General features: G+C 36.0%; 1 protein-coding gene across 1 annotated transcript in view; it reads left to right on the forward strand.

Annotated features, from left to right (window-relative positions):
• The window catches only part of LOC122079699 (protein unc-50 homolog), an 11,996-nt gene that overhangs the window by 10,012 nt on the left and 1,756 nt on the right, over positions 1-228 (forward strand). The window lies entirely within an intron of this gene.

Raw genomic sequence — 228 nt, forward strand, 5'->3', positions numbered from 1 at the left:
AAAAAAAGAAATAAAAAAAAAAAAAAATCCCAAGACAGATTGTTGCATGGCAAATACATTTGTGGTTAAATTTCTGTACCAAATTTACGTTTGCATGGTACATCTTGTTTGATGTTATTGGGTTCTGCGTATTGGTTGACCTGATAGATCTCATGGTTTTATTCTACTTGTCAAGCTTAACCTTGAATGGAACTTCTCTCCGAACTTCTCTCCCCCACCCTCACACCT

This window comes from Macadamia integrifolia, chromosome 5, assembly GCF_013358625.1.
Source record: "Macadamia integrifolia cultivar HAES 741 chromosome 5, SCU_Mint_v3, whole genome shotgun sequence".
Lineage (NCBI taxonomy): Eukaryota > Viridiplantae > Streptophyta > Magnoliopsida > Proteales > Proteaceae > Macadamia > Macadamia integrifolia.